Consider the following 26,870-nt stretch of genomic DNA (forward strand, 5'->3'; position numbering starts at 1 on the left):
GGTAAAGTAACTCACTAAGCTCGCACTGCTGGTCCAGACTGCAGCCAGATTCGGCAGGAGCAGCCAAGCTCTGAGTCTTACTCTGAACTACCATCCAACACATCCCCCTGGGTCATGAGGGCACAACACGAAATAGTGTAGAAGGATGCAAACCAAATTACCTGATGGATAACTTAGGGAGGAAACACATTCATCCCCTTATCTTCAAGTGTATATTGTAACTGATCTCACTGATGTAAAACTTCTTCCAGGTCTGTCCATAGGCACATCTGTAAACTTGGACCGTCTACCCTGGTGGCTCTACTGTCCCTCGCAGGCCCCCAGTTCTCTAGGTGTCTACCTTCCTTTGCACATCAGGTCCATACTTCTCTCTGAGAAGGGTTTCCTTCTTGACAGTTCTGCAACGGACTGAACGTTTGTGTCCCGCCAAAATTCATATGTTGAATCCTAACTTCCAATGTGCTGGTGTTAGAAAGTGATTAGGCCATGACAGTGGAGCCCTTGTGAATGGGACTAGTGCCCTTCTAGAAAGAGGCCAGAGATACTAGCTTGCTCTCTTTCAGCCACGTGAAGACACAGCAAGAAGATGTTCATCTGCAACATGGAAGTGGGCTCTCACCAGGACCAGACCACGCTGGCACCCTGATGTCCGACTTCCAGCCTGCAGAACTGTGAGAAATAAATGTCTGTTGTTTATAGGCCACCCAGTCTGTGGTATTGTGTCATAGCAGCCCAAACAGACTAGGACGAGTCCCTAGTTCAAATTCTAAATGATGGGAAATAAATGCCCAGTTCTTGTGTCCTTTGCATACTGCTGGTGTTGGAAGCTGGACAGCCTTGAAGGGGCTTCCTTTCTGGTGAGAACCTCAGGGTGACAGTCGAGTCCCCTAGCTAGAAGGGAGACGGGTGGAGCAGTTTCCTTTGGAGGAGGAAGTGGGGGAGCAGGCACCAGCTGTCACACCCAGTACCTTGCCCACTTGCCAGAACCAAGTAAAGCGAGGAAAAGTCCATGCGAAAGTAGTCACACTGCCAAGATGAGGTGTTACAAAAATCTCAAAAGCCAAAAGTGCTTTCAAGGTTTTCTTTGTGCCATTTTAAGGATTGCTCTGAACGACAGATAGCACTCTGCAGGGCATGCTGGTGAATTGCTCTCTTTTTGCTTGTATACATAGTTCTCAAACCGTTGTCTGTGGACTACTTTTGGACTGCGTGTGTCCGAATACATAGACAGCTCCTTAAAAATTCAGATCCTGGGAATTTACCATGAGCAATTTTGCTTCAGCAAGTATAGACTTGGGCCTAAGAGTCTAGATTTTTAAAACCTCCTCTGGGGTAATTCTGACAAGCAATCAGGTTTAGAACCACTGATATGGTGCCAGATATAAGTATACATTATTTCTGTTCAGAACAATGAGTCTAATTCCATTCTCTTTTTCTTCTTGTTCTCTCAACTGCACTGCACTCTCTTTATTGGTAGAACTTGCTTCATACAACAGAGAACCTAACACAGTTGCTCAGCCTACTTCTCATGCTCAACTTTAGCTTTGCGGAACAAAAGCCTCGAGAGGGCTGTATTCAAAACACTCGGGAGAAACGCAAAAACCTAGTCTACGCGCTGGCTTCGCAGAAGACAGGGGGCTCGGCGCACCTTAAACCTCACCTTAAACTTTTTTGATCTTTCATCTTGTTTCAACCTCAAACTAACTCACATGAACTCAGGATTGCATCTCACAATCCATGCTTCTAATTCTAAAACTTAACCAAAAGGAATGAAACACTGGGTTTTCAGATAAAAAAAAAAAAACAGCTTATGACAGGAAGGTGGCCCGGGAAGGTTAGCAAAACTTTAAAGGAACCACCACAGCATTGCTTAAATAAATAAATAGCATTGGCTTTTATGAAAAGAGAGAAAAAGAAATGTTTAACACTTAACAGCTTTTCTCCACCGCAAGGAGAACTCCTACAAGTGATATATGACAACCCTTCTGGAACTCTTTAAACCTCTCCAGCCTCAGTTTAAACTTGAAATATTTCTTTTCCAGTGTATACACGTTGACTTTTGAACCCTTGGGCCCAGCTGACTAATCTGAGCTTCAGAGAATGAAGCAGAAAAGGGGAACCTGAGACTGCCAGGCCTTCAGTGGGGGAGGATTATGGAGGAACCGAGAGGGTTCTGATGGCTACACAGAGTCAAGGGGAGGGATGTTCCAAAGTTTCCTAAGAAGGGAAACCTTGCACTGAAGTGGGAATTCGATTTTACATGATGGCAATGTCTGTGCTGGTTTCACCAATTCTGGTGTCCCTGAGGGATGAACTGGTGTGACACCACAGGACAGAAGTTTCAGTCACTTTCAGGACTTAAGGAAGGTGAAACCTTTCAGCCTAGGCCCCTGTGAGCCAGTCAAGGGTCAAGTCTAGAAAGGCTCGGAGCCTGAATCCATCCAATGTGGTTGCGTTCTGTTCCAGCCAAGCTCCTCTGGACCCCAGCTGGGAAAAGGGGACCTCAGATCTAGTCAGATCTAGTCATCGCAGCTTCCATAGGTCGCCATGAGGCACGTAATAGCCCAGGCGCCGTCACTGGACCTCATAGTCGCCCTCCTTCTTTCGCTGGCAGACAGTGACTTGTGAGGTGAGGAGAGTGCATCAGAATGGTCCAGTCAGTTGCCCAGTATGGGAGACTCCAGGGGAAGGAGATGCCAAAGTCACAGAGACCCGATGCCTCCTGTGTCTCCTTCTTCCTTTTGTCCATTTAATTTTCACCCTCAGTCCTTCTTTTCCTTCCCTTTTCCCTCTTTTGGCTCTCTCTCCCTCTCTTTCCCCTACATGTTCTAGCTTAATTGAGGTATTAATGACATACTGTAAACTGCATACATTTAAAGTGAACAATTTGATACATTTTGATTATAACTTATTCAACCAACACCACAATCAAGAAAAGGAATGCCCACCCTCCCCAAATTTCCTCATGCTCATTTTAATTCCTCCTTCCCTGCCATTTGCAAACATATTCTCAGTCCCAGGCAACCAGTGATCCAGTATATGTCCCTATAGATTTTCCTGTATTTTCCAAGAACTTTTATAAATGGGATCATATACTATGTACTCATTTTTTACTGGCTTCTTTCACTCAGAATAATTATTCTGAGATTTATGCTTGTCATTGCATGTACTATGAATTCATTCCTATCCCCAACCCTTCCATGGCAGCACTGTGCACACGCCCGAGCGCTTCCCAGGTTGGCGTGAGAGCCCATAGTACTGCTGCATCCCCAAAAGTAGGAATGCGCCTGGTGCAACTCTGGGAGGGGTTGGCGGCAGCCCTGGACCCGCACATGAATGCTTTCCTGGATGGTTGGAAAGACCCCCGTGCCACTGGAGTCCCAATGATCGGCCAATGCTCAGACCCGTGAAGAAGCCCCACCCACCAAGCACAGAGGCTGGCGTGAGCATGAGAAAAGGCAGCAGCAGATACGCACACATGCAAATGCTCTCCCAGATGCACACACACCCATAGTAGTGCTGCAGTCACACAACTGGGTACTTGCCTCCGTGTGGTGGCAGCTCTGAGCCCAGTGTGACTGCTTTCCCAGCGGGTGGGAACACCCACTGTACCCACACAACTTCCAGCATATGGGGGGGATCAGAAACACAGCTCTTGCTTCCCCCACAGCAGTAGCAGGTGGAATCTGCGACCTGATACTACCACAAATACACAGGCAAAAGATAAGTTCATCAAACACCATAGGAAACTACAGTAACAATTCAGAGCAGAAGGAAATGACAAATCTCCAGAAACCAACTTTGAAGTCACAGAAATTTACAATCTAAATGACAGAGAATTCAAAATAACTGTCATAAAGAAACTCACCAAGTTACAAGAATGTTCAGACAGTTCAATGAACTCAGGAATAAAATTAATGAGGAAAAGGAATACTTCATCAAAGAGACTGAAACTATTAAAAAAAAACAAGCAGAAATTCTGGATATGAAGAACATAATTAATGAGATAAAAAAGAATCTAGAATCTTTAAAAAATAGAGCTGATATTATGGATGAAAGAATTAGTGATTTAGAGGATAGAAATATAGAAATGCTTCCAGTGGACGAGGAGAGAGAACTCAGATTTTTAAAAAATGAAGGAATTCTTGGAGAAATATATGACTCAATTATAAAAGCAACCTAAGAATTATAGGTGTTCCAGAGGGAGAAAAGAGGGAGAAAGGAGCAGACAGCTTGTTCAAAGAAATAAGATCTGAGAACTTCCCAAACCTGGGCAAGAACCGGAGTTATAAATACATGAAGCCAACAGAACGCCTAATTACATCAATGCTAAAAGAACTTCTCCAAGGCATATAATAGTAAAAATGGCAAAAGCCAATGACAAAGAAAAAATATTAAGGGCAGCAAGACAGAAGAAAATAACCTAGAAAGGAACCCCTATCAGGCTTTCAGCATATTTCTTGACAGAAACTTTACAGGCAAGGAAAGAACGGAATGATATATTAAAAATACTGAAAGAAACTTTCAGCCAAGAATACTCTATCCAGTGAAACGATCCTTATGATACAATGGAGAAATAAAAGTTTTCCCAGATAAACAAAGGCTGAGGGAGTTCATCGCCACTAGATCTCCCATACAAGCAATGATCAAGAACGCCCTCAACCTGAAACAAAAAGAAGGCAAATGTCTACAAATCTTTGAGCAAAGAGATAAATAGACAGACAAAATCAAAAAGCTACAGCTCTGTTTCACAACAGGGTAGCAAATACTTAATTATAACTTAAAAGAAGAAGGGAAGGAAAGCATCAAAAGTAACTATAAACACTTCAACTTAGTCACAAATGCACAACACAAAAATGAATAACTTGTGACAACAATAACTCAGAAGGAGAAGAGGAAAAGGATGGAACCTGCTTAGATTAATGGAGATAAGAGGCTATCAGAAGATGGACTATCTCATCTATGAGATCTTCATACAAACCTCACAGTAACCAGCAAACAAAAAATCAGAGCAGAGCCATATATCATAAAAAAAGAGAAACGTCCACAGAAAAACCCCAAAATGAAATGGTAGTCAGAAACACAAAGGAAGAGGAATAATGGAAATATAGATTAGGTGGGATTAAGCACTCATGTATCAATAATCACTCTAAATGTAAATCGATTGAATTCTCCAAGGAACAGACACAGAGTGGTGGGGTGGATTAGAAAACAAGACCCAACAATATGCTGCCTCCAGGAAACACATCTCAGCTCTAAAAACAAACAGGCTCAGAATGAAGGGATGAGAGACAATACTCCAAGCAAATGGCAAATAAAAGAAAGTAGGTGTTGCCATACTTATATCAGACAAAGCAGACTTCAAGATAAAAAAGACTATGAGAGACAAAGAGTGGCAATATATAATGATAAAGGGGACTTTCCACCAAGAGGACATAATACTTATAAAGATATATGCACCTAACACAGTAGCACAAAGGAATATAAAGCAACTATTAATAGACCTAAAGGGAAAAATTAACAGCAACACAATAATAGCAGGGGACCTGACCACCCCACTTACATCCATGGATAGATCATGCAGAGAAAGGCAACAAGTAAATAGTGGAATTACATGAAACATATGATCAGATGAACTTAATCGATATATGTAGAGCATACCCTCCCCAAACAGCAGAATATACATTCTTCTTAAGTGCACATGGAACATTCTCAAAGATAGACCATATGTTGTAAAACAAGGCAAGCCTGAATAAATTTAAGATTGAAATCATATCACACTTCTTTTCTGACCACAATGCTATGACACTAGAAATCGACTACAAGAAAAGGGATGGGGTAGTCACAAATATGTGGAGACTAAAGAACACACGACTGAAGAACCATTGGATCAATGAACAAATCAAAGGAGAAATCAAAAAATACCTGAAGACAAATGACAATGAAAAGACAACAAAACAACTCTTATGGGATGCAGTTCTAAGAAGGAAATTCATAGCAATACAAACGCAACTCAACAAACAAGAAAAATACCAAATAAGTAACCTTAAACTACACCTAATAGAACCAGAAAATGAAGAACAAATGAAGCCCAAAGTCAGCAGAATGAGGGAAATAATAAAAATTAGAGCAGAAATAAATGAAATAGAGACTAAAAAAACAGTAGAAAGGATCAATGAAACAAAGAGCTGGTTCTTTGAGAAGACTGAAACAAAACTGACAGACCCTTAGCCAGACTCACTAAGAAAAAAAGAGAGAAGGCTCAAAGACATAAAATTAGAAATGAAAGAGGAGAAATTACAACAGACATCACAGAAATCAAAAGGACAATCAGAGAATACACTGAACAACTTACATGCCACCAAATAGGATAACCTAAAAGAAATAGATAAATTCTTAGATTCCTACAACCTCCCAAAGCTGAATCAAGAAGAAATAGAGTAAATGAACAGACCAATCACAAGTAAAGAGATCAAAATGCTCATCAAAAACCTCCCAAAAAACAAAAGTCCAGGACCAGATGGCTTCTCTGGAGAATTCTACCAAATATTCAAACAAGATTTAATACCCATGCTTCTCAAACTATTCTAAACAGTTGAAGAAGATGGAACACTTCCTAATTCATTCTATGAGGCTAACATCACCCTGACAGCAAAAGCAGATAAGGACAGCACAAAGAAGGAATATTACAGGCCAATATCACTGATGAACACAGAGGCAAAAATCCTCAACTAAATATCAGCAAATCGAACACAGCAATATATTAAAAGGATCATATACCATGATCAAGTGGAATTTATACCAGGGATGCCGGGATGGTTAAACATCCACAAATCAATCAATGTGATGCACCACATTTACAAAATGAGGAATAAAAGTCACATGATCCTCTCCACAGATGCAGAGAAAGGATTTGACAAGATCCAACATCCATTTATGATAATAACTCTCAATAAAATGGGTATAGAAGGAAAGTACCTCAACACAATAAAGGCCGTATATCACAAACCCACAGCCAACATCATACTTAATGGTGAAAAACTTAAAGCCACTCCTCTGAGAACAGGAAGAAGACAAATGTGCCCATTATCGCCACTCCCATTCAACATAGCACTGGATGTTTTGGCCAGAGCAATTAGGCCGGAAAAAGAAATAAAAGGAATCCAAATTGGAAAGGAAGAAATGAAACTCTTGCTGTTTGCAGATGACATGATTGTAAATATAGAAAACCCTAAAGAATCCATCAGAAAACTATTAGAAATAATCAACAACGACAGCAAAGTTGCAGCGTACAAAATCAACTTACCAAATCAGTTGCAATTCTATACTCTAATAATGAACTAACAGAAAGAGAACTCAAGAATACAATCCCATTTACAATTGCAACAAAAAGAAAAAAGTGTCTAGGGATAAATTTAACCAAAGAGGTTAAAGACCTATACAATGAAAACTAGAAGACATTATTGAAAGAAATCAATGATGACCTGAAGTAATGGGAAGATATTCCATGCACATGGATTGGAAGAATAAACACAGTTAAAATGTCCATATTACCTAAAGTAATCTACAGATTCAATGCAATCCCAATCAGAATCCCAATGACCTTCTTCATAGAAATAGAACACAGAATCCTAAAATATATATGGAATAACAAAAGACCTCGAACAGCCAAAGCCATCCTGAGAAGAAAGAACAAAGCTGGAGGCATCACAATCCTAACTTGAAAATATATTACATAGCTATAGTAATCAAAATGGCATGGTACTGGCACACAAGCAGACTCATAGATCAATGGAACAGAACTGAAAGCCCAGAAAGAAACCCACACATCTGTGGTCAGTTAATCTCTGACGAAGGAGCCAAGATCATACAATGAAGAAAGGAAAGTCTCTTCAATAAATGCTTTTGGGAAAACTGGACAGCCACATGCAAAAGAATGAAAGTAGATCGTTATCTTCCACCATACACAAAAATTAACTCGAAATGGATAAAAGACTTGAATCTAACACTTGAAACCATAAAACTCCTAGAAGAAAATATACGCAGTACAGTCTTTGACATCGATCTTAGCAGCATCTTTTCCAATACCATGTCTACTCAGGCAAGGGAAAGAAAAGAAAAAATATACAAATGGGACTACATGAGACTAAAAGGCTTCTGCAAGGCAAAGGAAATGATGAACAAAACGAAAAGACAGGGCCGGCCCCATGGCTTAGTGGTTAAGTGTGCGCACTCCGCTATTGGCGGCCCAGGTTCGGATCCCGGACGCGCATAGATGCACTGCTTGTCTGGCCATGCTAAGGCTGCGTCCCACATACAGTAACTAGAAGGATCTGCAATTATGACATACACCCATCAACTAGGACTTTGGGGGAAAAAAAGGAGGAGGATTGGCAATAGATGTTAGCTCAGAGCCAGTCTTCCTCAGAAAAAAAGAGGAGGATTAGCACGGATGTTAGCTCAGGGCTGATCTTCCTCACGCAAAAAAAAAGGAAAAGAAAACCCACCAACTGGGAGAAAATATTTGCAAATCACATATCTGACAAGGGATTAATCTCCAAAATATATAAACAACTCATACAACCCAACAACAAACAAACAGACAATCCAATCTAAAAATGGGCAGAGGATATGAACAGACATTTTTCCAAAGAAGATATACAGAAGGCCAACAGACACATGAAAAGATGTATAACATCACTAATTATTAGGGATATTCAAATCAAAACTACAATGAGAGATCACCTTACACCTATCAGAATGGCTATAATTCCCAAGACAAAAAATAATAAATGTTGGAGAGGATAAGGAGAAAAGGGCACCCTCACACACTGCTGGTGGGAATGCAAACTGGTGCAGCCACCAGGGAAAACAGTATGGAGATTTCTCAAAAAATTAAAAATAGAAATACCATACTTTTCAGCTATCCCACTACTGGGTATTTATCGAAAGAAATTGAAATCAACAATTCAAAGAGATTTATGCACCCCTGTGTTCACTGAGGCATTATTCACAATAGGCAAGACATGGAAGCAACCCAAGTGCCCTGCTACAGATGAATGGATAAAGAAGATGTGGTATGTGTTATATACAATGGAATACTACTCAGCCAGAAACAAAAGACAAGATCGTCCTGTTTGCAACAACCTGGATGGACCTGGAGGGTCAGCTGTTAAATGAAATAAGCCAGACAAAGACAAATATGCATTATTTCACTCATATGTAGAAGATAAACATACACAGAGATAAAGAGAACAGATTAGTGGTTACCAGAGGGGATGGGGGCTGGGGGTTGAGTGAAAGAGTTAAAGGGGCACATATGCATGGTGATGGATAAAAGTTAGACTACTGTTGGTGAGCACCATGCAGTCTATACAGAAATTCACAAATAATAATGAACACTCGAAACTACACAATGTTAAAACCCTTTATAAGTTCAATAAAATAATTAAAAAAGAAAAAAATAATAATTCATTCTTTTTTATGGTTATATAGTATTCCACTGTGGGGAAATACCACACTTTCTGTATCCGTTCACCAGTAGACGGACATTTGGGTTGTTTTCCGTTTTTGTATACTATAAATAGGTTGTTATCAACATGTGTGTACAAGTCTGTGTATAGACATACGGGTTTATTTCCCTTGGATGGATTCCTAGGGGAGGAATTGCTGGGTAGACGTATGTAATTATTAAATACGCATTCAAGCTATTTTTCACCAGCACTCGATGAGAGTTTCAGTGACTTGACATCTTCAACAACACTTGCTATAGTCAGTCTTTTTAATTTTAGCCATTCTCAAGTGTGGTGGAATCTCATGATGACTGTCACTTTCATTTACCCAATGACTCATGTTGTGAAGGAGAAGGCGAGCCACACACAGACTGGGAGAAAACATCTGCAAAACATATCCCTAGAAAAGGACGTGTATTTATAATATATAAAGAGCTCTTACAACCCAATAGTAAGAAGACAAGCAACACGTCATGGCTTACCAGGAGACAGCAGATCAGGCCTGTGATGAGCACCAGGATTCCCGCCAAGCAGATGAGGATGAGGGCCCAGACGGGGTGGTCTGGGGAGACAAGTGCTGGGGTGAGCCACCTCCTGTCATCGCCCCAGGGCTCCTGCTGACCCCACTGTGCCTCAACCGTCCTTGACAAGGGTTGGCCAACTTTCCTCATCATCCAAGACCCTGTGCGCATGGTTCTCTTTGATGAGGCACAGCATCAAGATTCTCGCCACCTTCCGTGGGCTGGGGCTTCCTGCAGGTTTACCAGGCTTCTCAGTCAAGGTGTCATCTCTGTTGGGAGAATATTCTGGAAGTGAATCAAATGGAGAATGCATGTGAGTGTGGTTCACTCTTTTTAATAGAACTTTTTAGACACAGAAAAATAAAGGGAACAGTCTCATAAACATCCATCATCTAATTTAACCATGTATATTCCATCCAATTAAAACAACATTTTATCAATGTATAAATTATTAACACTTGCCAACCTTGATTCATCCCATGTTTTCAATGAAATATTAAAGTCAAGTAGACATCATCATGTTTCACCCCATTTTAGTTTCCATCTCTAAAACGTGACCACACATTCCTACAAAATCCAAGGCCGTTATCACAGAACAAAAGTTTAATAAATTAAACCAAATTCATACCTCTGGGCACAGAGGACTGAATTTGAGCTGGACTTTCTTAGGACGGCTGGGGGGAGAATGGGTCATCACAGTTGGCAAGCCTATGGGATCTCTCTAAATTTGTAAATTCCCACTCAAAAGTGTTCTTCCCTGCCTAGAAACACATTCATCCCCTTCTACTTTATCTATTTGCTTAATATTCATTTTCTAGGATTAACCTACAATGTAATATCCTGCAGGAAGTCTTCTCTGATTTCTGCCTGCAAGTATGAGTTTGTTCACATCAATTAATTGATAAGTTTCAATTCTCTATTCTTGTTATTGCCAGCTACAACATAAACTCCCGGAGGGTAGGACACACAGCACCCAGTGGGCTTGGTGGGAGGGTGCATGTCCCCCTTCTTGTACCTCTATCCAGACAACCCCTTAGAGGTGTGCTGTCTGATATGGAGCAGCAACAAGTCTCTTTTTGAATTAAAATTAATTTTAGTTAAATAAAATAAAAATTCTGGTACCTCAGTAATATTAAAACTCAGTAACAATAAAGACCAGTCCCAATACCATCCTTCGAGCACTCAACAGCCACATGTGGCTATGCACTGTTCAGCACAGATATAGAACATTCCACCACTGCAGAAAGTTCTAGTGCATTGGTGCTCATCTAGAGCGGGACTTGGCAAACTATAGCCTGTGGATCAGAAACCACATGACGCCCAAACCTGTAAGTCTGCTTCACACACAGCTGGAGGCCCTCACTGACCATCTGGCCCAGTGGGTTTCAGTGCAGACATGAGGAAACAAAAGTCCAGAGAGGGGAGGTGACTAGTATGAGGTCACAGACTGTCTAGGAGAAGGTGAGGGCCTCCTACATTACACTGGTGTCCTTTTCTCTCTCTCAAGGGTGGGTAAAGACTGGGGGACTATGCCACCTCCTGCCAGCCTGAGAAAGTTCAATGCTCTCTCAGCGCCAAGCATCCAGAGTCCCCAGAAAGGCCTCACTTCCTTTCCCAATGAGCAGGGAGCCTTACCATCCCCAAAGACACTCTTCCTGTCCAGGGTCAAGTTCTGCAGCTGGGTACCATTCTGGCTCAGCTGCAGGAATTCCTCATAGATGGCAACTCTGTCCAGTCTCTGTGCCAAAGCGGCAAGGTACACAGGGAGTCCACTCCAGTGTGGTTACTGTGGGGGACAGACCTGGAAGGGCACAAATATGAACAAGGGTGTCTAGAATTCTACCCTGATTCTAGATTCCCTGCTTCTGGGTCCTGTTCAAGAGAACTTTCTGCAATAATGTCAACATTTGTCTGCACTACCAAATACACTCATTATTAGCCCCATGTTGTTATTGAGCACTTAAAACGTGGCTAGTGCGTGTGACTGAGGAACTGAATTTTTCATGTAATTTCATTTCAAGTAATTAATTTATAAATAAATAACCACAGGGAGAACATTTTTGAAACTTTGGAGTAAGGACTTCTGCAAATGCATACAAACAATGAGAACACTGGTAAAAATGGTCGAAATCAACTTTTCAGAAGTCTAGAAATTAATCAAAGGCTTGTAAGAATCTGAGGAGGGTTTAGTGAAGACACACGGTGGAATCTTGATAAAGGGAGCAAACTTCGTGGCACTATAACTTGCACTATTTCCATCCTGCTCTCACAACATCCTCCATAACTGTAAAAACCGTCAGTCTCAGAACCATGGTGGCTGAGACAACCCGCAGCACAGCAGCCATAATGGGTGTGGAGCTCTGAAAAGACCCCTCCCCACCCAACTGCAACTAGCTGACCTGCCTGGCAGCTCCCCGAAAACGCCCCATGTTCAGGGCTTTTCGTTACTTGACTCAGAGCTTGCCCAGGGAGGAAAGTCTGTCCCCAGGGCACTTGCTAAAAACAATCAGCGCTAATTGTTTTCTATTGTAGTTGCCTGAGGGAGTGACACTAGCTGAGGCAGGCAAGAGGTGAGCCAAAAACTTAGAAGAAAAATTGGGGGAATGAGATGTCCACAGGGGGCTTTGAAAAGCTCCAGTGTATTTGTGGGCATCTAGAAGGCCACAAGGGCTCAGGCCTGTGGCACGCCCAGGACAGACTTGAGAACGTCTGAATCTCTCACCTCTAGTTGGAGCGGTGGCTTAATATCTGAAAACTTGATTATGTAATACACCATATTAATAGAATAACGGCCAATACCACGTAATTTTGACCATATACATAGAAAAGAATTTCACAAAATACAACACCCTTCATGTCTAAAAAAGAAAACACTCAACAAATTAGGAATAGAAAAAAACTTTCTCAACCTATAAATAGCTACGATGAAAAACCCACAGCTAACACCATATGCAATGCGGAAAGACTGAAAATTTCCCCCTAAGACCAGGGACAAGACCATGATGTCTTCCCTCATCTGATATGTTAATCACAGGTACTAGAGTTTCTAATGAGGGCAATTAGGCAAGAAAAAGGAATAAAAGAAACCCAGATTGGAAGGGAAATGGTAAAACTATTTGTTTTGCAGAGGTGAAGATATTGTATATAGAAAAACCTAAAAAATACAGCCCCCCCACACACACAATATGTGAATCGTATCCCAACAGGTGTATAAAAAATTTAAATTGCCCCATGTGGTTAGTGGCTCCACTATTGGAGAGCACGGTTAGACTGCTGATATTTGTTGAAAGTCTCCAAAAGAGGAGGAGGAGGAGGATGCTGGAGGTTGGTGGCCCCAAATGTTAATGCTTTTCTCAACCCCCGAACACCTATGGAAGGAGATGGTAGGATTAGCTGACAGGGATGTGGGGGAGAATGGGCACCATGTCAGTGACTTCCAGATCAAGGATGTGTCACGGGAGCTCAGAGCCATCAGCCACCAGCTCAGCCAATGCTTCCAATATCCTCAACCTACATCAAGTCGGTGACCAGGCAGGAGTGGAATATGTCTCACAGCTGGCTGCCTCTGTAGAGCTTGGTGACCTAGAACAAACGCGAGGGAGAATGGGAGAGATGGAGGTCTCCTGGAGACGCAGGGGGCCACTGCAGCCAGTGACAGATCACAGACCTTGGGGCAAGGGAGACCTGACTTCAAATCCTGGCTCTGCCCCTAACTCATTGTGTGACCTTAGATACAATACTCCCCATTCTGAGCTTCAGTTTACCCATGTGAGAAATAGGGAAGGCAGCTAGGACATCACCTCTGGAAACTGAGAGAACCCAGACACGCAGGGAAAGTGAAGGACTGAAACAACCATGTTAACAGATGTAAGTCAGACGGAGGAATGAGGGTGCCTTCAGGGCAAGGAGAGATGGGACAGGGGAGAACCCACCTGGTCCTGGGTGTCCCTCAGCAGGGCGGTGTACTCCGAGGATGTGGGCTCCGGGTTGCTGAGGTTCCAGCTGATGCTGGGGAAATGCAGCTGGTGTTCTCTCTGCATGCATAAACTCCAGGGTGCAGAGCCTGGAGCCACCGAGAGGAAGAGCAGACACGTGGAGACTCTCAGCTCCCAGCACAGAGGCATGGTGGCCCACGGGGTCACGGCGGTGGGTGCAGACAGCGTCCACTCAGGTGGCTCCCCCATCCTTCTCAGGCCTGGGGAGAGAGGTACGTGGGGAATCTAGAGAGAGGTCCTGAAACCTCTGGAGGGGGGCCAGAACAGGAAGGAGGAAATGGGAGGACAGTGGGGAGACTGAGAGAGGGGTGGTCACAAAAGTGGTCATTAGGGGCAAATGCTCAGGGGAGGGTCTTACCTGAGGGAGAACAGTCTGCAACTCAAGGAGAAGAGGCCCAGGCTGCTCTCCTTGAACAAGGATCCAGCTGGGGAGGAAGGAGGAGGAGGAGGAGCAGGAGGGACAGGGGTTGGGGGAGGGGCTGGGTGGGATTTAACCCACCAGGAGCTGCTGGGACCAGGGTCTCACGAGGCTCTGCAGGACCCTCTCAGTGGAGTGGAACGTGGCTGAGCCGTTGCTCCTGTCTGATGAATACTGGAGGGTGGAGATGGGGAAGGTGACTGTGAGGGTCTTCAGGTTGTGCCCCAAAGCTGCAAGACGAGAGGGAGAGCGATGGCCATCACTGAGAGCTGGCCTGAGACCAGACCAGAGTCCTGCACTCATTATCATCTGTCGTCTTCTCTCCCAGGGGCACCACCACCCACCCGTGTGGTCACCCAAGTCAGAACCAGCACATCTGCTCAGCTCCTCCTCCCTCCCAGTAACACCCATTCACCTTGAACACTGGTCCTCACACACACTCCCTCTCCATCCCTGTCCCAGCTCAGGGGACTTAACTTCCTTCACCCGGACCAACACCCCAGCAGGCTCACTGGATGCTCTGTCTAAAGGATGTTCTACATTGACCACTAGAAGAATCTTTCTGAAATGAATACCTCACTAGGGCCACCACTGCTCTAGTACCACCCATGGCTCCCTATGGCCTTCAGTGTTTAGTTCAACCTTCTTGACCTGGCACTCAAGGCTCTACTCAATCTGGCTCCTGCTGACCTTTCAGTCTCATTTTATCCATGTACCGCGGGTTAAACTTCATGCTTCACGCAACCCAAATTCATTTCAATTATCCCCATACGGCATGTTGTTTCTGGTGCAAGCCTTTGCTCACGGAATCCTCTCTGCCAGAAAAACTCTTCATCCTCTACCTGCCTGGGTCCCTCCTGCTCATTCTTAAAGACTCTATTCAGGTGCAACTTTCTCTAGCAAGCTCTTCCTCTGCAAACTATGCCAGTGCCTCTTCCCGAAACCTCCCACACAGTGTTATATTGGTGTGTTAATTTCACAAGGCTAGGGGCTCTCTGAGGGCTGGCCTCAGACTGAATCATTGGTATAATCTTTGTGATCAGCACCATTTCCTCAAAACCAGAATCTCACACTGTGGCTGCCCAGCTCCTGGATCACAACTGGCTGGTGGAGGTGTGGGGCTGGAGAGCTTCTCTTGGGAAGGAAAAGGGGCCCCCAGACACCTGTGGTGGCTTCTGGTGGCACAGGTGATGATCAAGTATGCAGGGACGTGGTGGCCGGCTCGGGAGCTGTGGCGAGGGCTGTCTCAGGGAGGGACAGAGTGGGAGGAGCCCCCAGGCTCACCCGGGCTCCAGCAGTGGCTGTCCCAGGACCACCATTCACAGGTGAAGCATACATGAGAGTGAGGGGAGGGGTGACTGTGTGAGTAGAGGGATGAGCAAGCCTGTGGATGAGAGGAGCCCAAGAGAGTGAGATAGGTGAACAAGAGAGACTGAACTCGGAGGAGAGACAGATGGACGGGCAGAACACTGGACAGACGGATGGGACACCTGGAAAAGGAGGACCAAGGGCAAGGCTTTAGGAGAATTAAAGTGAAAACCACATGGGGTCAGAATGTGGTGGAGAATATGTCTGTCACTAAGGCTTTCTCACCCTGGGCTGGGACTCTCCACCAGAACACGGGAGAGAGAGAAGGGATGAGTTAGGGCCCTTCCAGGTCCTTCTCTCAACAAGGACAGCGGGTGCAGGAGAACCACTGCTCCCCAACCCCAAATGGGGATGGAACCCAGGAGATGAGGGCCAGGAATACTCACTGGTAGTAGTCAGGGCCACAGCTCCATAGGCGTCAGCTGTGGAGAGAAGGCGAGAGGAGCTGAGCAAGAGTTGGGGTGAACATAAAGGATTAAGGGAGAGGGAGGATGTAGGGAGCTTTGTGGGGAAAGCAGGGGGGAAAGCAGAGGGGAAGAGGGGAGGGGTGTTCAGGGGGGATGAAACGAGATGGAAGGTGGCTGGCCCCAGTCACCACCCCAGAAGACTGCACCCCGACCACAAGGAGACAGAGATGGATCACAGCTCACTTTAGAGCAATGGAGGCAACACAGAACTATGATAGGGACAGAGAGCACGGCTGTAGCCCAGCCCCTCAACACTGACGTAGAGGCTGTCCCCATCCAGGGTGAAGGAGCCCAGGTGGGTGACGCCCTGGCTCTCATGGCTCAGCTCCCAGTAGAGTTGCTCTCTGTCCAGCCCAGGACATGCGGGGGTAAGAGTGGAAGGTACAGATGATGTCCACCCCACTGGCTGCCCACCCTTCTCAAGCCTGAGGGAGGAAGAACACGGGGACGTGGAATACTGAGCAGGGGTCCTTCTGGGTGTGGAAAGCCAGAGAGTGGAGGGGGAGGAGCCTGAGGGAGAGGCTGAAGGGGCTGCTCTGATGTCTGGAGAGGCTCTCCTCGGTGTCTCCCGTCTGAGACAACCCCCTCACAAGTAAGGCCTGACTTCCTTTAGGATGTGGAGGGAGGCCTGTGAGTGGCTAAGTGGGGTGAACACACAGACCTGGGTGAGGGGGCGCCTGCAGGTCTGCACGGACAGCAGCGAGGAGCACAGTCACTGCCCTGTGCCATCTGACACATCCAGGCAAGAAAGTACCGTTACCTTCTCGCGGTTCTACACTCCAAGGTCTTTTCTTTCTATTTCTTTCCTACTCCACAGCCATCATCCAGGCCTAGGGAACAATCACCTTATTCGTAACCTTCTTCCCAACACCTCCTATCTGCCCCTTAAGTCTTCATTCTTAAGCCTCAAGTCCATTTTAACCCACATGCTTAGACCAAACGCCAATGACATCACCCATCTGCTCGCACCTCTCCAGTGTCTTCCCACTGGTCTTAGAACAGAGTCCAAAGTCACGCCTGACCTGGTCCAGCCTGTTCCCCTCGCTGGTCTGGCTCACACCCCTCCCCCTGTGTTGACTCGGCTCAGCCATCCCTCTTCTCAGTTCATGGACACACCAGGCTCTCTGCTTCAGGGGTGTCCTCATGCGGGTCCCTCTGCCTGAAACGCTCTCTTGAACAAACTCCCACACCCTCACTCCAGTCTAACCCTCCAACCACCTAAATCCAGTCCCAACTCTAGCTCTCAAGCTAAATATCAGTCCTTCTCAAGAGGGCTTCCCCGCCCCCTCCGGTTTAGTCCCCTTGTGCCAAACTCCCAAATCACTCTCATCATTAACTGTCTAAAATCCAAATTCCCTAACAGAATATAAATCCCATGGAGGTGGGACAAGGTCTGTTTGGTTCTCCAGGTCCCCACGCACCTGGCCCAGAGCCTGGCTCATCAGATGAGGAACCATCCTGGTTTGAACGCTTAATGTCCTGTGTCCTGGAAAACCCCTCTGTTCTGAATAAATGATGATGGTGGGTCACCATAAATTGTGCACTCAAAGAATATCTACTGCATGACAAGCACACATTCCCTCAAGAACGTCCCAGGAATGCTAGAATGAAAAAGGCACACAGACATACACACACAATTAGGAGAGGCCAACAATTATATATAAAATTACTTAACAAGATTGTCTTCAACGTGAATCACCAGACTGTTATTTCAGAAAGGATTCAAGAAGCAAAGTTAATTCCCTTTAGAATGTGAGGTGGAGAGGACAATCTTTTTGGAGACTAGTGCCCTACCCTTCTATCTAAAAGGTGTTGCTTAATATTCCTCCAAATGATTTGAAATCTCATGAACAACAATATGCTGAAAATAAATCCGGCTGCTGGTCAATTTAACTTTACATTTCTGTTACTAACATGAAGTTCAAATCATATTTTTCTCCAGGTGTCTGTAAGATTTTGAATCTTTGTGGAGCATTTATAGGTCTTTAGAAGTCAAATTGAATAGGCCTGAGGAATGTTGCTGAGCATCCCTGCTAATATTTAATGAGATGTCTTGTAATACTACATATACACGTAAAACATTTATATATTTATATTTATATATGAAATCCTGACTTTTGAGAATTCGGAATGCAGGTAAGTCTATATTTCTTTACTGTTACACATATTTACACTTATTTACATATATTTGTTTAATGTGTTCTTCTTTGCAAGTAACTGTATTTTCTGAATTATTTACACACAGAGCCTCACACACCTTACCATCTTTCCCTTGAATATAATCCATCAAACATAAATAATTTTTCTCATGATACCCTCACTCTCAGTGAGTCCTTGTGCTGACAACCTGAGCCCAGGAAAGCCCACTGGCAGGTCTTCTGCACAGCAGAGGCTGCTGGAACCTGTTGGTACCAGGTCCACAGGGTACTCACCTGGTCACACAGAAATCCACGGATCAGCGAGGACAGGTGGACCCTGAGCCTGGTTTCAACTCAAACTTGAGCCCCCCAGACACTTTTCTTTTCTAACGGAAAAAAAAAGCAAAGATTGCTTTTGAGGCCTTTTACAGGGAGTAATACAGGTGATGGAAGGAAAGCCCACCCCACTTACTTTTCTTTTTCGTATTTACTTATTTAACTGTAACTGTTGGCTGAGACTGGATTTTCCCGATTCCTGTCCAGCCACCTGCTCCCCAAGATGGGAGAAGCAGCTCCGTGCTGTGCGCACTTGACTCCCTCAACTCACTTTGCTGACTCCGGACCCTTTAAACAAGCTTGTCATTTATGGCCCCTGTAAGTGGCTCGCTGACTGGTAAACAATTCCCACACTTCATTCAGGGCTCGGGAGATTTTCAGGCCCTGGAGCAGGTCTCCCAACCTCCGCACCATTGACATCTGGGGCCGGATGATTCTCTGTCGGGCCGTCCTGGGACGGACGTCCTGGAGGACGCTGAGCAGCATCCCTGCCTCCCCCCCTAGATGCCAGGAGCGCCCCCATTAGTAACAACCCAAACACCGCCTCCAGACGCGGATAAGCCCCCTGGGGACAAAATCACACGGAGGACGGTGACGGGGACTCTGAGGAGGGGCCGGCGGCGCCCGGAGCCGGGAGGAACAGCAGCCTCGGGCGCCCTGACGAACAGCCCGGGGGAACCGGGGCTCCGGGGGGACGGGGGGACGCCGGGCCGTGACGGGGCTGCCCGCGGCCCAGGCCCCTCCCTGGACCGCGACCGGAGCCGGGACCGCCCGCTGCTCACCGCGCCTCGCCCCTTCGGCCGAAGGTCCACGGGAATCCCGTCCGCGCCGAGAAGACTGGACACACCGCGCAGACCTCCCGCTCCATCCACGGCGCCGCCCGCGCTTCCGCTTCCGGTCTCGGGCGGGCGTTCGGGGAGGACGGACGTTTGGGGGCTCCGGGTTGAGGCGGCGGGCGGGGCGGGGCCGCGCACCCCAGCCTCGGGGGAGGTCTCCAATGTCTAGAGTGAGTGCGAAGCTGGGACGCGGGCTGGGTCAGCACCAGGGACAGGGACGGAATCTAGGGGCGGGAACCAGTTCTAGGGGCGGGCTGTGGGCGGGCACAAGGGTGTGAGTGACACCAGGCCCGGGGGTGGGGGGGACAAGGGTGCGGGCGGGGCAATGAGCCGGGACCAGGCTGTGGGCGGAACCAGGCCAGGAGGTTGTCCGCGGAGACCAGTTCCAGGGGCGGGAAGAGGCGGGGGTGGGGCTGGAATAAGTCTGGCCGACTTCACAGTGGGAGGAAATCAGCTCCAGGGGCGGGGCTGGAGGCGATGCTTTCCGTGCACCCCTAGACTGTACAGGTAGCTGGATGTTGAATAGCTTTTCTTCATTCCTTTCCCTAAACCTGGAGTCATTCTATCATGGCCTTTTTTTTAATTCTTTCACTATTTTTTTGTAAAAAGTGATATCTATGACATCATTCATCAAGTAAATAACAAATGGAATGAAACCTATTTCCTTCTCCATCTTTATAATGCAACAATTGTGCTTTTATTTTTTCTGGCGCAAAGAATCATCGTAGTAAATTACTCTGGCCTTTTTTATGGGATATAATAAATATTTTTTAAAAGACACTTTTAGATTTTTTTCTTTTTAATTTATAGCCAGATGCATTCTAACAACAAACATAATTTGTAAACATGCTCTCTCCTCCAGCCCATTATTATTTCTGTAATATGTTATTTCATGAATTATCTTACTGGACAGAACATTTAGCAATGTAGAGACAACTTTGGTAATAAGTATATATGAATTGTTTGCTGTTTTGTTTGGTAAGACTGGAATATTGTACTTTAAATATGATGGGATTTTTTTTCATTATTTACCTATTCCATCATCATCCATGATCAGTCTTTTATCATCTCATTCCAGTCGTATTAGTCATATTCTGAATGTCTGAATATGCCACATGAAAACATTTTAAAAAAACTTTATTGAGGTATGACTGACATACAAAAAGCTGTACATATTTAATGTATACAACTTAATGTGTTCGGAGATAATATACACCCGTGAAACCATCACTACTCAAGTCCTTAACCTATTCATCACCCCCAAATGTTTCCTCCTGTCCTCTTTAATTTTTTTATTTAACTTCCTTTTTTAAAATACTTTTTTTCTTTTGAGGTAGGAATACTTAACATAAATCTACCCTCCTAGTAAATTTTTAAGTCTACAGTACAGTATTGTGAACTATCGGCCCATGTTGGATGGTAGGTCTCCAGAACTTATTAATCTTGCATAACTTTTGTTGCTCAAACATCTATTGCCAAGAGGCCCTCTTCATCTTTAACTGAAAAATCCCCCCATATTTTTAAAAGCTCAACTCAAACATAAGCTTTCCATGAAGAATTATCTGATTTATCCAAGTAACACTATCTACTCTTGTTGACTCTGCTAACCTCTAACTACCTTTATTTTGGCACTTTTCAAATTGCCCTGCTATTCTTTTTCACATGTACCTCACTATGATTTCTTGGAAAGCAGAGCCTTTATCTTATCAAGTTTGCATGCTCAGTTCATTGTTTATGTCTTCTACTAGAGTAATAATAATATAATATGTCCATTCATTTATTGAATCTTTAGTTCTGGTTTTTGCACACCTACTATGTGTAAGGCATAGTGCTCGCCACCTTGGGTGTAAAGATATGAATAGGAGGCATGTGCTAAAGACACCCACACTTACTTCCATCATAATTCCATGTGTGTTATTCTGTGATCAAGATGAGTATACGGTGCTACGGAATCTCTAAGTGTTTGCCTAACACATCATGTGGTTTAAGGGTTGTATTCCCTTGAGAAGAGCTGCTTCAGCAGAACCTAACAATGTGAGTATAAGGAAGCCAGATCAAGGTAACTCCCAACATGGAAACGATGTATTGATTTCCTAAATGAATGTATTGAATGAGTGAATGAAATAATAGAAAATAATGAAGAAATGTGATGCTATTGGTTACTCTCAGATCCTTTACATTTTATTTGGAGACAAAGAAGAGGTGAGAGAAAGTGATTGTGTAATTTTGCCAGTTCATACCTGTCTGATTACATATTTCTCTCTCTGGGCACAATACACAGACAAAGCAGCAGGTAGCTCTCTCTTCCTGAGGGATGTTCCTGAATCCTGGCTGACAGAACGTCCTACACCCAGAGTGGGGAGTTTGAAAGAAGAGAATTATTGATGATACTGAACAATACTATATAATTGGATAATATTTTTTTATTTAATAATATTGAATAATTGATAATATTGTTTAAATTACCTCAAAACTTATCTTAGAGATCACCTATAAGATTTGACATGATTGATGCACCCAGGGAAAGCAAAATAAAATCAAGGTCAATCTGCAGAAAAGAGTTCCCAACACGAAAATACGTACTGATTTAAAAAATTTTCCATCTCAATGACTAGGACACTTGTTTGTTTTATGGAATGGGGCATCTGGCAATAACAAATGTGATTCTGAATATGGTATTCCAGGATTACTTTTTTGAACTATAAGCAGATTTTACCTTAATAAAAAATAATATTTTAATTCATACAATGCATTTATATGAGAATTGTTTGATTAGTACAAATTGTAATTATTGAATTTATTTAGTAATGTATTTAATGTCAGGTAGATTATACACCAAAGACACAGGGACAGGCTTGAATGATATAATATAGCATCTTGAGGGATGGCTTACAAGACTGAGTTCTAAAGGGAAATCTGAAGAAGAGGAAGAATGCAGTTCCTTGGGAGCCAAAAGAATCTTTTTTTCTGATGGTGAATTTTTCTACAAGAATGTATAAAGTTGGGATGAAGAGATGGAAATATAAGGAAAATTAATAAAATATTGAAATATTAAAAAAAACCCTCAATGTCAATTCTTTTGATTTTCGTTAAAGAGAATAAAATTTGTTTTCTGGAAGAAAAGCGTATGGCAAAAGACAATTTGAATTGTATCTTTAAATCATCAAAAGTCTAGGTCGTCAGCATCTGTTATATCTTCAGGGCACAATGCATGCAGAGCAATAAATTTGCAAGCACGTGAGATTGACACTTTTTCAGCTTAAATGGGAATTCAATCAATTTTTTATCAGCTCATCCTATTAAATTGGTAGCCTCACTGTCCTGCTGTAATGTATAAAGCATTTCAAAATTCCGGAATATCTCTTTAATTACAAGTGTCCTTTCAATATCTCTTGGACAGTAAGAAAAATTATATCAACAAATGAGAATTTTGTTATGAGTTAAATGATTTCACCATTATTTTCATATATGCTCTCTATCTTGTGATGTAGATGATTAATCCAAGATTGACTTGTCTGCAACCTTTTTGAATCGCATGGCCCAGTCTATCAGCTCCTCATGTATGATGAAACCTTGACCACGTGGTTCCTGGGGAACAAACTCCCTTACTTTCACCTGAAGTCCAAGACCTTTAGGAAAATCATATAGTTCAGAATTACATGCTGTGACACAGAGTTTCTTTTCTCATCCAGTGACACGTGAGCTCCAGTGCTTTTTTTAAATTGGGTGTTTCTTAGGAATGGGTGGAGCTAAAAGGGAGACATAATTGGGAAATGAAATGAGCATGGAAATTGAAGGCAGAAAACCCAGATTCGAACTGGTGGGGATACTGAGTTGCCCAGCAATTAGATTTTTTCCCCTCTATATTAGTCATCCTCTGAATAAGTTCAATTTGGGGAGTGTTTACTATTCTGCACGCTTAAGGAAGCAGGCATTCTTGTCTGCCCTCAGAGAGCACATGGTGAGGTTTAAACCATTCCTGAAGATTCCACGTCCAGGGAGTGCTGTGGGGCTAAACCTGAGCTGCACCTTGAGCAATGAGGTTTGCTTTAGGGGTGCTAGGGAGTTTCCTCGAGCTCAAGAAGAGACAAAGAAAGACAGCCTGCTTCTTCCTACCTTTGAACAAAATATTTTATTAAATGAGAGAGAAGAGATGAAAGCTCCTAGTACAGAATCTTCACGCATTAATTGATATAATTTCTATATAAATGGACAACTGATATTTGTATAATACATAACTATATATATGGTTGTATATATACATGAACAAATATATATTCATAACAAATGTGTGTATTTAGATCTGACATGACATTCACTTCCTCATACCTGAAAGCAAGAGTTTCATGACACATTATTCATAGGTTTTGGATTTATAAAAGTCTAGGTTCATGTACAAATTCATCTAAATAGAATTGATAAGGACTTGGGGAATTAAAATATATTTCATAGTATTGGGGTTCTGATCTGTAAAAAGGGGATCAAACTCCTTGCTTCCAAAAGTCATTTTAAATTTCAATGGGGAAATATTTATTTAGCTATCAGTAGCCTTTCTAGAAAAATGCAGGAAGTTCAAATAAATTGTCCTTTCCCCCGAAGCATTTAAGATATCAAGGGATAGGGCCAGAACTAGATTTTGGAAATCCCTGAATTTTTTAATTCCCTGGGATGAATTGTCATTGTTTTCTCTTGAACACTTACCTCTCACAGTGAAAGTTTTTAATCAATTATTTCTAGTTAAAAGAGTTGACACTGTTGCTAATTAGACCCTACAATCATTAGAGGTTTACTTGCAACCTGTAAGAAAGAACAGTAATTCATTATGCACAAGTCACTGCTGATCTGTGACAATGTGACAATCACAATTCGATACCCAAATAAAATAACTCTCGGATCCTAAAAGAACAATAATGAGAATCCTATTTAAGGGAGAATTTTACCTGCTAAGGGAAAAACATGAGCTGGCCTGCATCCATTATGGACCCCTGTTCTGCTTTTATAAAAAGTATTTCATGGAGGGCTCAGGCCACCACATCCACAGCATCATAGATGTAGTAGCTGGATCCAGACAGAGTCGTGTCTAATGTTTCCTTTGGCAGAGACTCCAGGGAGGCATTGAATGGACACTCCAAAAATTTCCACATTCAGTTCCTGCAAATGAGCAGTTGAAATGCTCAAGGCATCATTTGGTAAAGAAAAAGTCTTCTTGGTATTTAGAGGGGCTAACTGTCCATAGAGAGTGTTTAAATCCAGATATCTCAAAGTTCTGGTGTGCAAAGGAAAGACTCCCACGGTAGGTATCGAAAAAGTGGTGACGTGGAATAAAAGAAGCATCCCACTGTGGTGTAGTGATCCACACCTTCTGAGTGGTTAAATAATGGTTTCCTGCAATGCTCACATTTATTAATCTACTTGTGTCACCATAAATGATAAACACGTTGGCTGATGAGTCTGTGCTTCTGGCTATGCATGTCCAATCTTTTGAAGTGTACGTCCTCTTGCTCACAGGTATCTTAGTCACAGGCAGGCACCGTTCATAGTCATCTCTCTTCTAAGTTCCCAGAGGAACTGCTCACCTTTTTTATCAACTGATACTAAGATTCCTACCCAGGTCCAGCCAAAATGTGTCAACAATGAGACCATTCTGAAGACTAGAGATGTGTCCTTGTGAGCTATCTGATAGAGAGAGGAAAACTAGTCCTTACCTTTCAGTACAGGATCAAAATCTCCATAGGTTGTCTGAATCAAAAGAGAAAAAGTGTTCCATATTGAGTTCTCTGGAAGAAAAATCAACAGAATTTCAACAAAATTCATATGATCAGTTAGCTAAACTTACATTCTTGGTGCTAACACTGTGAGTATGAAGCAATATTATCTGATGGTAGAAGTGATTGAGGGGAAGCTTGGCTTTGAAGCCAGACTGCCTGGGTTCAAATCCTGACTCTAATGTGACTAGCTTAATGCACTTGAGAAGGTTAAATAACCTCTATCCATCTTAGTTTCTATATCTCTAAAAATTCCCATAATAACGTTACCTATTCATTGTCTTATATTAGGATTAAATTTGTGACTATTTGTAAAGCATTTGAAGAGTGTAAAGTGGTTTTAAGTACATGTTTACATATAAAATTTTATTAACTATTCGATAAATAACTAGGGTATGATTATTTCAGAATATCTAGCTTCCACTCCTTTGAGAGAATTTGGGCAACCACACTTCCAGAAGCTCCTGTGGTCTGCTTTAGACAGTGACGCTAGCCTCTGGCTACTTCATCCCTCTCTCAGATTCACACACCAAAATAATGAATCCACCATTTCAAGAACTATCTGTGGTAGGTTTTTTCCTATTAGGGAGACATGCAAAACCACTTTCTTCTTTTCCACATGAGTGGCCACAGAATTTCACCAAGGAGGAAAACTTCAGTCCCTCCAGATCCATCCCTCCACCATGCTCATACCTGTGGTATTTTGTAGAGCTCCAACAGTGTCCCAATGTGGGCAGAGAATGCTGGTGTGGTTCCTGCAGTGACAGCCACATTCTTGTTCTGTGCCTGGCAGGTGTAATTAGGGATCATCTGACCCCATCCTGATAACCACCTCAGGGTGCTCACCAAGGTGCTGACATCACTGTGGAAGGAATTGTAGACATGGAAACCCAGAGACAGGGTGGGGAGCAGCTGGGGGCTCCTGTTGATCTCCTCGATGGCAAAAACAAAGACCAGGACATAATGATAGTTTTTGAAGTTCAACCTGTACCAAGGCCATAGTATTAAAAATAAAGATCAAGTCATGCACTTCAGGCATAACTCATGTGGGGGAAAAAAAGAGTAAAGGGTGGCATTTTGACTTAAGCAACTTGTTCATTCCAGAGCAATGGCTGTCTCTTCATGACTTTGGAATCTGGAGCACACGCACAAGATGTTCCCAAAGCCTTGGAAGATCAAGCCCTACAACTCTGGACTCAAAAGAGATAGATCAATATCCTAAAATGAATTAGTGGAAAGAAGAGGCGCAAAGGATGCTTAAGGGGAAAGAACCCATTTGCATATTTGTTTACAAGTCAAACACTATTTCATACAGTGGCACCAACATGAGGTTGGTCATGGGCATGTGCAGGTATAGTGAGATGAAGCAAAAGTTTATAATCCATTAAAGAAACTAGGTAGGACAGGGAAGTGCATAAGAAAAACTTGAAGGAAGGGCAAGTCGAGTACAGAATGGTATCATCAAAACTTTTGCAATATACCTTTCTAAAACTGCCTGCCTCACAGACTTAGGA

The 26,870-nt window shown here is 43.4% G+C and overlaps 2 long non-coding RNA genes across 4 annotated transcripts; both read right to left on the reverse strand.

Moving 5' to 3' along the window:
* Positions 1–14,578: 14,578 nt before the first annotated feature.
* LOC131402514 (uncharacterized) lies at positions 14,579–24,534 on the reverse strand. Of its 3 annotated transcripts, none has more exons than XR_009218730.1 (5): positions 24,293–24,534; positions 23,201–23,707; positions 21,832–21,935; positions 18,714–18,805; positions 14,579–14,676 (listed from the first exon to the last, which is right to left on the reverse strand). It is a non-coding gene; the product is annotated as an uncharacterized LOC131402514 (long non-coding RNA). The 3 variants fall into 3 exon arrangements; XR_009218731.1 differs by lacking the exon at positions 14,579–14,676 and adding an exon at positions 16,903–17,111; XR_009218732.1 differs by lacking the exon at positions 18,714–18,805.
* Positions 24,535–24,537: 3 nt separating this feature from the next.
* On the reverse strand, positions 24,538–26,396 carry LOC131402513 (uncharacterized). The gene is made up of 3 exons (XR_009218729.1): positions 26,050–26,396; positions 25,297–25,368; positions 24,538–24,742 (listed from the first exon to the last, which is right to left on the reverse strand). It is a non-coding gene; the product is annotated as an uncharacterized LOC131402513 (long non-coding RNA).
* Positions 26,397–26,870: the final 474 nt, after the last annotated feature.

This window comes from Diceros bicornis, unplaced genomic scaffold (genome assembly GCF_020826845.1).
Source record: "Diceros bicornis minor isolate mBicDic1 unplaced genomic scaffold, mDicBic1.mat.cur scaffold_122_ctg1, whole genome shotgun sequence".
Classification (NCBI taxonomy): Eukaryota; Metazoa; Chordata; class Mammalia; order Perissodactyla; family Rhinocerotidae; genus Diceros; species Diceros bicornis.